At 44.3% G+C, this 15197-nt stretch overlaps 1 protein-coding gene across 11 annotated transcripts in view; it reads right to left on the bottom strand.

The window, feature by feature from the left end:
* The window catches only part of eva1ba (eva-1 homolog Ba (C. elegans)), a 123249-nt gene that overhangs the window by 31164 nt on the left and 76888 nt on the right, over positions 1-15197 (bottom strand). For 6 of the 11 annotated variants that reach the window (XM_063033546.1, XM_063033539.1, XM_063033542.1 and 3 more), the window contains one exon: positions 8367-8530. The exons of 4 other annotated variants lie outside the window; for them this stretch is intronic. The gene's annotated coding sequence lies outside the window, so the exon portion shown is untranslated. Of the gene's footprint in view, positions 1-5054; positions 5320-8366; positions 8531-15197 lie in introns of all 11 variants that reach the window. One more of the 11 variants, XM_063033547.1, reaches the window with a different exon arrangement.

The following is a 15197-nucleotide window of genomic DNA, read 5'->3' on the forward strand; positions in this document are numbered from 1 at the left end:
TCATGGAGGTTGGGTGGGATTACAACTAGACATCACGTGTTAAGGGTAAAAGGTGAAAAGTTTAAGGGAAACATGAGGGGAAACTTTTTCAGTCGGAGGGTTGGGAGAGTATGGAATGAGCTGCCAGTACAAGTGGTGCATGGAAGCTCGATTTCAATGCTTACGAGAAGTTTGGATAGGTACATAGATGGTAGGGGTATGGAGGGCTATGGTCCCGGTGCAGGTCAATGGGAGTAGGCTGTTTAAATGGCTCAGCACAGACCAGATGGGCCGAAGGGCCTGTTTCTGCACTGTACTTTTTTTATGGTTATAATTTGCAGGCAGCTCCTAGCACAACCTTGGATGTGTTGATTATTAATGCAAATGATGTATTTCACTGTATGTTCCAATGTACATGTGAGAAATTAACTTGCACCTTGAATCAGCTTCCCACAAACATGGGAATGTTATATTCCAAAACAAACTAATTTTGGAGATGTGTGAGGTAGGGATGAGTATACATGCTGGTTTGGAGGTGGGTGTGTTATGTAGGACTAGGTGTCAATATCCCTTATTTGGAATACTAATCATACGAGGACACGTGGACTTGAATCAGGTGGCACATGAAAATGTTAAAACCGTGAAAACCTACCTCAGCCAGTCAGTCCTTGTTTTAACATTTTAACTGTTAGAAGGGATGAAAAAACTAACTTTCTTCCCAGTGGCAAGCTGGTAACTTAAGTACCTCTAACCAAGAAAATGCTTAGAAACACTCAGCACATCGGGCAACGTCTGCGCAAACGGCGAGTGTTGTGATACTGCGGTTTCAACACTTCCCCGTGTCTGCACAACATTAATGGCATGCACTTGTACAGATTGCTCAGCAACAACACGGGCATGGGGTCAGTGCAGGGAAGAGGGACTGACCCCATAGATCAGTCATAATTTACCGAGGGGTGGAGCAAGTTCAAAGGTTAAATGTCCTGCCCCTGCTTCTATTTCCCAATGCTCCTATTACCTCAGACCTCCACACAGTTTGTGTTCAAAGAATCCTAAAACTAGCTGAGGTTTTGCACATAGGATTTTTCCATTTAACAATTCGGTCTGAATTGCAGTTGAGAATTCTGATGAACACTTGTTGGATTCTGCTGAGAATCCACATCTGAAGGATCATTACAGGTAGCCTTACCATAAACTTTTTCCCCCTGTATTTACTCTCTGGGGACGGCAGCAGACTAGCAAAAGTAGCGAATGCCAAGTTGTGGGGAATCTTTGGAACTTAACCAACTAAACCCACACAGCTTTCAAACACAGAATCTTCAATTGTTCCTACACTAAGGAGATAGAATCAAATATTGTTTGAGGAGGAATGTGTGTCATCTGACTTTGAGGACTCACAATTTTGTTTTAAATTCTTTTGAAGAAGTGTAGAGGAAGTTGTACAGAGCTCAATGTTGGATGATGTGAATATCCACGGATTAGTCATTAATGTGTGTGAGACGTGTTTCCATTTGCAGTGTAACTTGGGAATGGGTGCCAGAGGAATATAAAGAAAACAGCTGAGGAATTTGGGGCTGATGAAAAGGAAATCTGGACCGCAGTCAGCGATGTAACTTCACAGCACGTTTGCACCAACTACAAAGTCGGACAGGGAGAATTGGTCAGCATGGTAAAAGGAGACATTTAAAGCAAGCGAACACACCAACCCACACATGCACATACCAAGCTTGTCAACAAACATTTTCCGTCAAATATATTGAAATAAGGATTAAAGAGCTTATAGATTTTTTTGTCACGTGTACATGTGAAACATACAGTGAAATACGTTATTTGCCTCAACAACCAACACAGTCCAAGGATTGTAGTGGTGGGGAGGGGGTTAGTCAACACAGTAAGGCTACAACTTACTAACCCATCTATCTGTCTTTTGGAATGTGAAATTGCAAAAGCCCTCTCATTTTCGGTCAACTCAATACTTATGATGTTGAGTGTTTCTCCGGAGTGCAAGTGCAGGTGCAACTCCAAAAATAAGCCTATCATAGTGATAAAGTGCTTTGTGAGATTTTATGGTGAGAAACACTTTTGTCTCTTTTTCTATCTCCTTCTGTAGGTTGGCCTCAGCTGAGTTCACTTTGCTGAAGTGTTTCCCTCCAGAAAGATTTTCAAAGATACCCTTCTATCCTGGGCAGAGGGTATTGATCAACTTTCAGTACTGGGTTAATGCTGACCTTAAAATCAGTACAGATCCTGACAGATCCAGTCTCCTCAGCTACTGGGAGCACTGGAGTTGCCCATGGGGTCCCCTTAATCTTGGAGAGAATTCCTTCAGCCTCCCATGTGATTTAGCTCACTGGCTACTTTATCGCAATTGGTATAAGGAAACGGGTGGGCTTTGTAAAACTTGGGTGCGGCATTTTCATTTAACACAATTTTACCCTTGATGGGTTTTGAGTTTTCCAATGCTATCCTTGAACACTGCTGAGGCATTATCCAGTAGTTTTCTTAATTTGCTTTCAGTTGATTCTACTTCAGGGAATGTGACTTGCAAATGGTGGTTGATGGATCCCCAATCAAGTTGTAGTTGTCTCAGCCGATATCAGCGCCATAATGCTGGCCCTTCTATTTTAACAACATATTGTATGGTTGTATTTCACTGTAATGAACGCCATTCCCACATGAGCTATCTTTTCTCCAGTACAAGGTCTTAGTTGTATATCTGTAGGCTGCAGTTTATTACCTTTGAAACGCTGTTCAAACTCATTTTGTGGAATGACTGAATCAGCCCAGCCAGTGTCCAATTTCATTTTAACTAATTTTCTGTTCTCTTCTAGTGTACCCAATATTGCTTGTCTATTAACACACATAAAAATTGCTGGTGAACGCAGCAGGCCAGGCAGCATCTCTAGGAAGAGGTACAGTTGACGTTTCAGACCGAGACCCTTCGTCAGGACTAACTGAAGCAAGAGCTAGTAAGAGATTTGAAAGTGGGAAGGGGAGGGGGAGATCCAAAATGATAGGAGAAGACAGGAGGGGGAGGGATAGAGCCAAGAGCTGGACAGATGATTGGCAAAAGGAATATGGGAGGATCATGGGACAGGAGGCCCAGGGAGAAGGAAAAGGGGGAAGGGGGGAAAAATAACCCGGAGGATGGGCAAGGGGTATAGTGAGAGGGACAGAGGGAGAAAAAGGAGAGAGAGAAAAAGAATATATATACAATAAATAAATAAAGAAATCAATAAATAACGGATGGGGTACGAAGGGGAGGTGGAGCATTTAATGTAAGTTAGAGAAGTCAAAGTTCATGCCATCAGGTTGGAGGCTACCCAGACGGAATATAAGGTGTTGTTCCTCCAACCTGGGTGTGGCTTCATCTTTACAGTAGAGGAGGCCGTGGACAGACATATCAGAATAGGAATGGGATGTGGAATTAAAATGTGTGGCCACTGGGAGATCCTGCTTTCTCTGGCGGACAGAGCGTAGGTGTTCAGCCTGTGTGGGGTCTCGCCAATATATAGAAGGTCGCATTGGGAGCACCAGATGCAGTATATCACCCCAGTCGACTCACAGGTGAAGTATCGCCTCACCTGGAAGGACAGTCTGGGGCCCTGAATGTTGGTGAGGGAGGAAGTGTAAGGGCATGTGTAGCACTTGTTCCACTTACAAGCATAAGTGCCGGGAGGGAGATCGGTGGGAAGAGATGGTTGGGATGAATGGACAAGGGAGTCACGTACGGAGCGATTCCTGCAGAAAGCAGGGTGGGGGGAGGGAAAGATGTGCTTAGTGGTGGGATCCTGTTGAAGGTGACGAAAGTTACGGAGAATAATATGTTGGACCCGGAGGCTGGTGGGGTGGTAGGTGAGGACAAGGGGAACCCTATTCCTATTGGGATGGCGGGAGGATGGAGTGAGAGCAGATGTGCGTGAAATGGGGGAGGTGCGTTTGAGAACAGAGTTGATGGTGGAGGAAGGGAAGCCCCTTTCTTTAAAAAAGGAGGACATCTCCCTCCTCCTGGAATGAAAAGCCTCATTCTGAAAGCAGATGTGGCGGAGACCGAGGAATTGCGAGAAGGGGATGGCATTTTTGCAAGAGACAGAGTGAGAAGAGGAATAGTCCAGATAGTTGTGAGAGTCAGTAGGCTTATAGTAGACATCAGTAGATGTCCGCCAGAGAAAGCAGGATCTCCCAGTGGCCACACATTTTAATTCCACGTCCCATTCCCATTCTGATATGTCTATCCACGGCCTCCTCTACTGTCAAGATGAAGCCACACTCAGGTTGGAGGAACAACACTTTATATTCCGTCTGGGTAGCCTCCAACCTGATGGCATGAACATTGACTTCTCAAACTTCCATTAATGCCCCACCTCCCCCTCGTACCGGATCCGTTATTTATTTATTTATTTTTATTATTATTTATTTTTTTCTCTCTCTCCTTTTTCTCCCTCTGTCCCTCTCACTATACTCCTTGTCCATCCTCTGGGCTTCCCCCCTCCCCCTTTTCTTTCTCCCTAGGTCTCCTGTCCCATGATCCTCTCATATCCCTTTTGCCAATCACCTGTCCAGCTCTTGGCTCCATCCCTCCCCCTCCTGTCTTCTCCTATCATTTCGGATCTCCCCCTCACCCTCCCACTTTCAAATCTCTTACTAGATCTTCTTTCAATTAGTCCTGACGAAAGGTCTCGGCCTGAAATGTCGACTGTACCTCTTCCCAGAGATGCTGCCTGGCCTGCTGTGTTCACCAGAAACTTTTATGTGTGTTGCTTGAAATTCCAGCATCTGCAGATGTCCTTGTGTTTGCTTGTCTACTGTTAGTTTTCGCTTGTAAATCTCAAGGGCATCCTGTCCTGTGTCACTTTCATCATTATCAATTTTTCATCAAAGGCAGTAAGATGTGTGCGATTTTTGAAACTGCAGCTTGATTTTTTATCATTTGCTCCTCCCTGTGCAGTCCATTTATTTTTGGCTGCCCGACATGCTATCTGTACATGTCCTATGGAGCCCCTGCAACATCAGTAAGAGAATTTGTCTGGTCAGACCAGTTCCTGTTTAGATGTTGCAGTTTTGTTCATACTCACTTTCATTCCTGACTGCAACTCAGTTGCAGCTCTGACCGCTGTTTCCATTGATACAGCTATTTCAACTGTTCTTTAAAATGTGAGTTGAGCTTCAGTTAGGAGCCATTTTTGAATGTTTTGTTGTAAGGTCCAACAAAATAAACCATGTCGTGGTGCATCACTAAGCCCATCATTGAACTGACAATGCTCAATCTCTTCAATTCGGCCACATACACTGAAATGGTCTTCTTTAACTTCTGATTCCGCTTATGAAACCTAAAATGTTCTGCAACAAACAATGGTGTCAGTTCTAAATATACCTGCATTACTTTCACAATATCAGCAAAACTCAATTCGGCTAATTTGGTTGGAACAGTTAAACTTCGAAGCAAACTACATGCCTTTAAACCCAACAAAACTGGTACTCATTTCTCATTGGTCATTTCATTTGCTTTAAAATCCTACTCAATTTGTTCCATGTGTATATTCTGGTCAACTTTTATGCAATGGAATGCTTCAATCATTCTGATGTAGCCAGACATTTCTACTCTTTTTAAAAAATGCTTATTATCACTCAGTACTCTCCATTAACGAACCCATGAACTCCTCTGTTTTCCTACTTATTTTTAAATTTTTCTTTTATGAAGAAGATGTACTTCTCAAAGGGGAAAAAAGTTCTGTGCTTTTTTTAAAACTCTACCATCTCTCACTGTGCTTTTCTTTTTAACTAGAATGTCTCACTGGGGTTCAGTAGGTTGGTAGTTGTCTTGTGTTCATTTAAAAAATACCTTGTCCCCACTGTTATGTTTGGTAACTCCAAAATAAAATTAAAACTACCGAGTATTTTGTCTTTTGTTTTATAATATGTATTCTCTTGAACTCTGTATTCTTCTATATAGAAATCAATAAAAATATTGAAAAAGAAAACTGCCGAGCTGGGAATGTGAGTCTTAGTTCATTTTTACTGAAGTGAGGCATGCATGTATAACATGGTGTCGTAATGACGGGTGCCATTTACGTACTTTTACAGATAACCTGCAATGCATTATGTAAACAAAGAATGCTTAATCAAATATATTTACAATATTCCTGAAATATTAAATGCACAACAGGGTGCGAAATGAGCCTCCGCATAGTAATGATCACTTATAATTTACGCAAATCAAACGCAGCTCCGGTGTCTCTCTTTTCCAGTTTGAAAAGCAACAACCTCTCACCATAGAGCCAACCCTTGGCATTAAGAACCTGTCCCATTGCATATCTATAGGCCTGGATTCGTGGACCATTATCAGGAGAGCACGCTGACCAGCCCACTGTAGTCAGCGATGAAAAGTAACCTGCTGCTAAACAGAATCCTCTGGCCCCAGGAGGAGTTATCAATTTGGGCCTAGTGGTGAGAAGAGATGATAGCCCAATTATTACTCACTGTACAAAGGGGCAAATCTGTCAGCAGCATCTGGAGTACACACACGTGCCATGCAGTGGAACCAATAGTCCAAGAGTGCGCTGGGGGCAGCCCACAACTGTCACCACACTTCTGGCACTAACATAGCATGCCCGCAATATTTTAACCCTAACCCTCATGTCCTTGCAATGTGGGGAGACACCAGAGCACTGTAGGATCTCCACACAGTCGTGGGGAGAACGTACAAACTTCTTACAGAGAGCGGCAAAAATTGAACCAGGATCGCCGATACTGTAAGTGTTACACTAATTACTTCGGTACTGTGCTGCCCTTCTATACTACCACACCCTTATGTTAGTGTCCTTCGCTATCTGTTGGTATCTAACCTTGTTATCTGAACTGCTGTGGCAGTCCTACATTCCCCATCAATTGCACTTTTGCCTTAGTAGATGCAGTGTTCAGGACTTGCAAATGCTCCAGAGTGATTTCACCAAAACCTTGCTAATTACCCGGTCATAAGTTGCCCTTTGAACTCACTTGAGCAAGTAGTACAGAATTCTCTCAGGCCACTAAACACAGCCCAAATTGCAGACGAGTGACAAGGACTAGGCCTCAAGCCTCGGTGTCACCTTTTGACAGCCGCACAGGAGAGAGGTGTTGGGGTCAGTGCGCTCCACCGGAGGTGGTGTGCCATGGCATGCAAGCTGGCGGGAGTCAGTGCTGCCCCCCAGTGTTCACCCAGCAGAAGTTAAGCTGTATTGTGTTCGACTACTGACTGCTGACTATTCATAGACTCAGGGGCTTGACTACTTTTTTGTGTGACTGCATTTTACTGATATCTTAAATGTGCTATATGTGACTTGTGCTGTGTATGACTGTTAGTACTCTGATTTGTACCATGGCACCAGAGTAATGCTGTTCTGTTTGGCTGTTCTCATGGGTGGTTGAATGACAATTAAACTTGAACTCGACTGCAAACCTCGTGCTCTGAACGACTCAGCATTTTTGAAACTACATCCATTGCCCCAGGAGCCTTTACTGTAACCGTTCCAATAAATTAAATCATCCTTTCAAAAATAGTTCAGAGCAGCATACTGGGAAAATGGGCTGAAAATGGCAGATGGAATTTAATACAGGCAAAAGTAAGATATTGCACTTTGGGAGGATAAACCAGGGTAAGACTCACACAGTGAATAGTAAGGATGCTGAGGTGTGCTGTGAAACGAACGGCCCTGGGCAAACAGATCCATAATTCCGTGAAAGTGGAATCACAGGTAGATAGGGCCACGAAGAAAACTTTTTGGCCCATGGGCGTTGAGCACGAGTTAGTTGGTTATGTTGAAGCTGCACAAGACATTGGTGGGGAAGAATTTAGAGTATTATGTGCATTTCTGCTCAACTACTCACAGGAAAGATAGCAAAAAGCTTGAAAGAATGCAGAGAAAACTTTCTAGCATGTTTGCATTTCCTGAGGATCTGAGTTATAGGGAATGGTTGAATAGGTTAGAACTTTGTTTCCTGGAGTGTAGGAAAATGAGGGGATATCTTATGGAGGGTTACAACATTATGAGGAGTATAGATAGGGTATTTTCTTGCAGGGTTTTCCCCCACCAGATTGAGTGAGACGAGAACTAGAGGTCATACTTTTATGGTGAAAGGTGTAATATTTAAAGGGAACCCGAGGGAGAAGTTCTTCACTCAGAGGGTGATGCAAGTGCAGAGTTGCCAGTGGAAGCTGTAGATGCAGGTTCAATTATAACATTTATGTTTGGATAGGCACATGGATGAGGGAGGTATGGAGGGGTATGTTCCAAGTGCAGGTAGATTGGATTACGCAGAAGACTGGGCTGGCATGGATCATATGGCCCAGTCGGCCTGTCACTGTGGTGCAGAGTTCTATGACTATGACTCCAGATGAGATTACTCACAGGAACAGGAGGTTCAGTGCTGATGAAGTCCACAGAGGAGAAAGTTGGTAATCATCAATTCATATAGTCTATTAAATAATAGACCAGGAATAACACTCCAAACAGTAGGACAAGAAGTCTCTGCTTTCTTTTCACCTTTCCTTGTTCTTCCTCCTACGTTCAGGCTTTAAGAAGAAAGAAGAGCTAATTATAGAACCACACAATACAAAAGAAGGCCATCTTTTGTGCCAACAATTTGAGAGTATTGTCTAATTATTCCCATTCTGTTTCCTGTCTACAGCCTGGCATTCTATTTCCTTTGCAACCTTGTAATTTTCTATTTATAAATTTGCAATTCCCTTTAAAATGTTGTTGTTCAGTCCGGCTCTACAGGGGACAAGTTTATACTAGTTGCAAGACCAGTTCTGTGCTGTATGATGCTATTTCCACTGCCTTTCAAAGTTCAAAGTAAATTTATTATCGAAGTACAGTATGTATACGGAAAACTGCTTCTGTAGATAGATTTGCCAAGAACAATCATGGTTGTGGAATAACAATGACTGGCCATGTCATACAACATGGTACATAATGAATGAAGGATGTACATGTCACCAAATACTGCCCTGAGAATTCATTTTCTTGCAGGCATTCACTGTAGACCAAAGTAATAGAATAGAATCAATGAGCAACAACTCAAAGTCTGACAAACCGTGCAAATACATAAAGGAAAGCGATAACAATAACAACAAATAAATAATATTGAGAACATCCGCTGTAGAGTCCTTGAATGTGTGTTCATAGGTTGTGTTCAATGATCAGTGAGTGTTGTGGTGAATGAAATTACCCACACTGGGTCAGGAGCTTGTTGACTGAAGGGCAGTAAGTGTTCCTGAACCTGGTGGTGTGTGGCCTAAGGCTTCTGTACCTCCTTCCTGTCGGTAATAGAAGAGAGCACAACCTGCATATTTAGGATTCACCATCATCCATGCACCCAAATTACTATAAAATATACTGTGTGAGCAAAAACATCTGGCTATCATTAATTTGCTGTTAAATCTTGACTGATCTAAATCTTTGCAGTGATGACATCATTGTCCAACCACCATTTTCATGCACTCTTACAACAATATTAGTTCCTCCTCATCAAAAAGCCCCGTGGCTAGTCCTCTACCATCAATTTGCAGTCATTGGCCCTTCAACATCGCCGGCGGGCTCGCAGAGATTCCAAGCTCTTTCCTTCAGGCTTTCCAATCGACCTACGGGCTTCAGTCTTCGATATTACTAATGACGATAAATGAGGACCCAAACTCCATTCCTCGAGCTCCAGACTCGCCGATGACAGGACCCTGAACACTAGGCCTCAAACTCCAGTCTTGCTGACTTGCGTACCTGGGGACACTCCACCACCCCCTCCCCCCATCCTAGCTCATCAGCCAACCTGAAATCTGACAACATCCACACCACTACCCTTCAAACACAGAATGGAGGCTTAGCTTCTAGCCTGTCCTCTAATTCAGTATTCCCCAACCTCCGGGCCACGGACCAATGCCGCGAAGCACGCAGTCGTGCAGTGGTAGCCGTGACGCACCCAGCACATCTTTAAGAAAAAAAGCCGAAATAAACAAGCTAATTAATTAGGTGCCACCCGGCACGTAAATGTTGGCCCAGATCGGCAATCGCCTCTGATCTTGGCCGACATTTACGTGCCAGGTGGCACCTAATTAATCAGCTTGTTTATTTTGGCTTTTTTCTTAGAGATGTGCTGGGTGCATCCCGGCTACCACTGCACCCCTCTTCTCCGTGGATTGTCACCTTGTCGCGGTGGAGAAGCTTGTGTGGTCCTGTGATCTCGAGAGTGATTCCGTCTGGAGCTATGCTCCTGGTAGGGTCACCCATGGCGGTAAGGTCGAGGGTGAGGTCCCTGACAAAGAACAATCCAACCAAGACCTCAGTGGTGGAACAGGCGGACGAAGTTACTTCGAACTCAACGGCTGTGAAGGCGGATAAAGGCTGCAACAATCCATCAGCTCCAATCGTCGTGGTTTCCATGCCATTGGAATCAGTTAGTTGATTTGTGAAGTATCGTGTGCTTCTTGGAGTGCAACATCAAGTACACATTAAACAAATACACGCACAGGCGTCTTCACTCTGTGGGCCACTTCTTCAGAACAAAGACCATCATCCTCGACCTCGAGGGATAGCCACGACTGCACCCCTGCATGCTTCGCGGCCCGGAGGTTGGGGACCACTGCTCTAATTCCCTCACACTCCTCCCTAAACCCGAACCTGATCATTAACACCCCTCTCTGTCCCCAAAACCACCTCTACGAATCTTAAATTCTGAGCCATGACCTTGATACAGTTGACACCTTAGTGCCATCTAGACTGCAATCTTAAAATAAGGTACTGTCCTTTCGGATCACGATGAGAAGAAACTTCTTCATCTCAAACATTGTGAAGTTCTGCAGCTCTTAAGAATATTACAAAGGGTCATTTGCTGTGTTTGTTAAAGATCAAGTGAGTCAGGAATTTAAAATCAGCGCAGGAAAGTATCACTGAGCTAAAAGATCAGCTCAGATCTTGGAGAATGGTGGAGCAGGCACAAGGGACCAAATTCCCTACTCCTGTACTGAGAGTAGCTTGGAAGCAAATGGCCTCATGTATAGAACACACAGGAAAAGACTCCAGTAGTGAAAGGTAGTTACAGTGCAATGAGAAAATTGCATAAATTACATCAAAGTGGACGGGTGGCTTGGTAGCACACAGCACCAGCAACCCACTGCTGTCTGTAAGGAGTTTGCACGATCTCTCTGTGGCCACATGGGTTGACACCAGGTGCTCTGGTTTCCGCCCAAACTCCAAAGACACACAGTTCGTTACCGTGAGCAAGTTATGTTGGCACTGACGCATGGCGCCATCCGTGGGTTTCCCCCCAACACACCCTCAATGTGCACCTCCACTCCGTCCGCCACAACAGACAGGATCTCCTGGTAGCCACCCACTTCAATTCTGCTTCCCACTCCCTTTCAGATATGTCCATACATGGCCTCCTCTACTGCCATGATGAGGCTAAACTCAGGTTGGAGGAGCAACAGCTCATATACCGTCAGGTAGTCTCCAGCCCCTTGGCATGAACATTGAATTCTCCAACTTCCGGTAATTCCCTCCCCCTCCCTTCCTCTATCCCTATGTCAGTCTACCCCCTCCCCCAGCTCCCTCATGGTTCCGCCTCCTTCTTCTACTACCCACTGTTTTCAGGGCTATGACGTCAATGCTTTCCCTCCCTCACTCCTTTGTCTTTCAAATTACTGGTCCTTCAACTGACGCTACAAGCATTCTTCAAATCCTTCCCCATCTTTCATTCTTCAGTCCTGACGAAGGGTTCCGGCCCGAGACGTCTTCTCATCGTTTCTAACGGATGCTGCCTGACCTGCTGAGTTCATCCAGCGTACTGAAAGTGTTGCTTTGATCACAGCATCTGCAGATTATTTTGTGCTTACACCCTCATTGTTGACACAAATGACGTATTTCACCGTTTTGATGTAATTGTGACAAATAAAACCGATCTTTGAACAGTTTGACAATGAATAAAAGCTGTTGTGATTCCAGTGGTACTCAAGCATATATAAACGCCCCAAATATCAACAAGGGCCCAACCTACATTACATCAGCAATGTGATGTAGAAATACATTGTATTGAAATTTCTGTTCTGTAGAAACGCCCAGCGCTAATTGCGATATGCAATTCCCTGTCTCCTCGCATCGAGCTTGAAAGACAAACTGCAGATCTCATGCTCAGACAGAAACGCTGCAAGTATTTCCTGCTGTGCCTTTAACCTCTCCACAAAATACTGGAAAGGCTGTACATCCAAGTCAAACAGTTGCCTTTGAATCTCATGGAAGACTGGAGGGAAAGTGTTCAAATGCTGCTCGGAGAAAGGCAGCAAGTGAGCTTGGTAATACTGACTCGATGTTAGCAGTTCAATGCGTGGGGGCATCACTTTCCAAATGGAAGCAGCCTTTAATACCAGTCTTATGACTGAAGGAGAAGGAAGTGGAATAAAATATCTCTGGTGACATTCGGTTCTACAGACACTGGAATTCAGCATATTCTGTTGGTTCAGAGGATTCATCCACCATGGACAAAAGGGGATAGTGAGAGTGAGTCAGTCATCTGTGTTGTGTGGTCACCTGGTCACCTCACTACAGGAAGGATGTGGATACTGTGGAGAGAGTGCAGAGGAGATTTACAAGGATCTGGCCTCTCTTATGAGAATAGGTTGAGTGAACACGGCCTTTTTGGAGCGACGGAGGATGAGAGGTGACCTGATAGAGGTGTATAAGATGATGAGAGGCATTGATCAGAGGCTTTTTCCCAGGACTGAAATGGCTAACACAAGGGGGCATAGTTTTAAGGTGCTTGGAAGCAGTCTCAGGGGGGATGTCCAAGGCAAGTTTTTCATACAGAGAGGGGCGGGTGTGTGGAATGCACTGCCAGTAATGGTGGTGGAGGTGGATACAATAGGGACTCTTAGATGGGAACATGGAGCTTAAACAAAATAGAGGGTAGGGAATTCCTAGGCAGTTTCTAGAGTAGGTTACATGGTTGGCACAATGTTATGGGCTGAAGGGTTTATAATGTGCTCCAGATTTCTCTGTTCTATGACTGGAGTTTCTAGCAAAGAGAGGCAGAATATGGTATATTGTGTACAAGGGTAGATTTACTGATCAAATGAAAACTATTAGCCCAGCCTGTGTCTGTGAACTTAACCAGTTCTACAACCCTGAATTACTGCATCCTATACAAGTTAGGTGAATCTAGAACTGGAGGTGATTGGTGAAATATTCAAGAGAATCAAAAGGAAAACCTCTTCACCCAGGGGTTAGTGTGGGTCTGAACATAGAACAGTATCACACAGTACAGGCCCTTCAGCCCTCAATGTTGTGCCAACCCAAGCAAGCTGCCAGTGGAAGTGGTAGACATGCATTCAGTTGTAAAATTTAAGAGAAGCTTGGATAGGTATGTGGACTCCAGTTCAGATTAATGTGACAAGGCAGAAAATCAGGCCAGCACCAACCTGATGGGCTGAATGGCCTGCTGCTGTGCTGTACCACTAGTTGGTGACGAAGGGTCTCAGTTAAACATCAACTGTTTATTTCCCTCTATGGATGCCGCCTGACCTGCTGAGTTCCTCCACCATTTTCTCTGCGTGTTAATCTCCTTCTAACCGTAATACAGAATCCGTTCAAGCAAATATTCCATCAGCAGTCATTGCCTTTTACTTTTACTTCTTATGTTAGAGATCAATAGACTAAATATTTCAAGCCAATTTAGGCTCGGTATCATTTGCAAGACTGTAAATCCTAAATAGGCCACCAGGGGTCCCAGTGTAAGAGGCTTTCAAACCATCTGAGAGCCATCTTGTAATGGGTATCAGGTGACAGCATTGCCAGTCCTGGTTGGACGAATTCTACTCCTGGAGGTTCCATCACATGACCTCCAAAGGTCCCGCCTCATGCTCCTGCCATTGCTTATCCGACATGTCTGTCATCACAGTGCGCTGCTGCTCTCACCAATGGGAAAGCAAACAGAGCCATAATTATTCTCCATGGCTGGATCATTCTTGACCATCCCATTCAGATATGTCCATACATGGCCTCCTCTACTGCTATGATGAGGCTAAACTCAGGTTGGAGGAGCAACACCTCATATACTGTCTAGGTAGTCTCCAGCCCCTTGGTATGAACATAGAATTCTCCAACTTCCAGTAATTACTTCCCCCTCCCTTCCTCTATCCTTATCTCACATCACCTCCCTCATAGTTCCGCCTCCTTCTACTACTGCGCATTGTTCTCCTGCCAATCACCTCCCTGCTTCCCCTCCCCCACCCCTTTGTCTTTCAAATTACTGTTTTTTTCAACTACCAGCATTCTTCAATCCCTCCCTAAAGCTCTTCCTTCAGTCCTGACGAAGGGTTTCGGCCCGAAATGTCGACTGCACCTCTTCCTACAGATGCTGCGTTCACCAGCAACTTTGATGTGTGTTGATTGATATCTCCTTTAGGATGCTCACAGCAAAGTTTAATCACGTGGTCTCCAGGACAATCTTGCCAGAGACTGCTGACTTCATCTGAACTAATATTCTCCATCTGTTAATAAGTTGCCAGTTTCAACATCTTGTTCCCTCCGGGTGAACAGAATAATTAACACAGTGAAAACATTCTTGCAAAATGGCACATAACAACTAAGGTTATACAGTGGTTTAGATCAGCACAAATCCTAATGAAACATTTTGGCTGAGATTTCATGGGAAGAGTCTTGGCCTTGACATGAACATGGACTTGAAGTGTTCCCAGCTTCCAATCAAATTGTGTTTGTTTCTCAGACTGGGAGCACTCAGCTTACCATGAATAAGCACCCATGGTGGATTTGTGTGTAAAAGATCTTTAGCTAGAGAGTAACTTGGGATCATCTTGCAGGATTGTATCGGCCTGAATCGTGTGAAGAGTGGTGAATTCTCCTTTAATAACCTACTCAACATGGGCTGAATCTTTTGGGACAACACTCAATGTGAAGAAATGTTGGTGATTATTGGCTTTTTCGTGAATTGTTTGCACAGGGCGTGTCACTTCTGTAAGAGGACGGTGGATAAAGCAAACATCTAAAAGTCCATTGAAATGAACCAGTCCCGCCCCACAATCACCAATACTCTGATACGAATAAACAATCCCATCCACGTGGCAGCAAAGGAAATGCGAAATTGCACCAGTGCCATAGTGCCATTGATCTCGAGTCACTTGTTTAGGAGGGATTGTGGAAGCAGCTTCAACGTGGATTGCTGGATACTGCATG

This window comes from Mobula hypostoma, chromosome 26 (assembly GCF_963921235.1).
Source record: "Mobula hypostoma chromosome 26, sMobHyp1.1, whole genome shotgun sequence".
In the NCBI taxonomy this organism is placed as follows: Eukaryota; Metazoa; Chordata; class Chondrichthyes; order Myliobatiformes; family Myliobatidae; genus Mobula; species Mobula hypostoma.